We start from the raw sequence: 603 nt of genomic DNA, 5'->3' as shown, positions 1-603 counted from the left end.
ATCGCCGGAACGATGTGCTGCAGTCTTGTCTCGCTGATCGCCGTCCGTGGAATGACTCAGGGTGCGCTCGAGCCCCTAATATTGGTCGCCTTGACTCGTGGGTGCTGGCGTGTTCGTCCGCGCGCATGAGAGAAGTAGTTCCTAGAATTTCCTCAATATTTTTACATTTTTAGGTATTAATATGCATTATAAATTACAAGAAACATTTATGTAAGTATTTAATTTCATCAATGTTATTTTGTTTAAACAAAAAACATATTCTTAGAAATAATTGACATAAGTGGACGGCGGATGTCAACAGCGGTGCTACGGTTAGCGTGGGGTGCGGTACGTGACGGGAAGTGACGTCACAGATTCCGCTTGGGAGGTGGATCAATACAGAAATAACTTGTCATCATCTCGTGAAGCCGAGAATCTTCTATGTCGAATTTTTGGATTTAATGGCATCTTGAATACCATTACATTTACCATAATAAGAAAAAGCATTTGTAAATGAAACTGTACATAAGAAAGATTGTTCTTGAGCATTGCGACATATGGTAACTACCATGTTGTTTGAGATGAAACGGTAAAGCAATTGTTTTTCTGTATGGAGGATAAGAA

This window comes from Penaeus monodon, chromosome 19 (assembly GCF_015228065.2).
Source record: "Penaeus monodon isolate SGIC_2016 chromosome 19, NSTDA_Pmon_1, whole genome shotgun sequence".
Lineage (NCBI taxonomy): Eukaryota > Metazoa > Arthropoda > Malacostraca > Decapoda > Penaeidae > Penaeus > Penaeus monodon.
The sequence above is the reverse complement of the archived record's forward strand: the minus strand, read 5'-3'. Positions refer to the sequence as shown.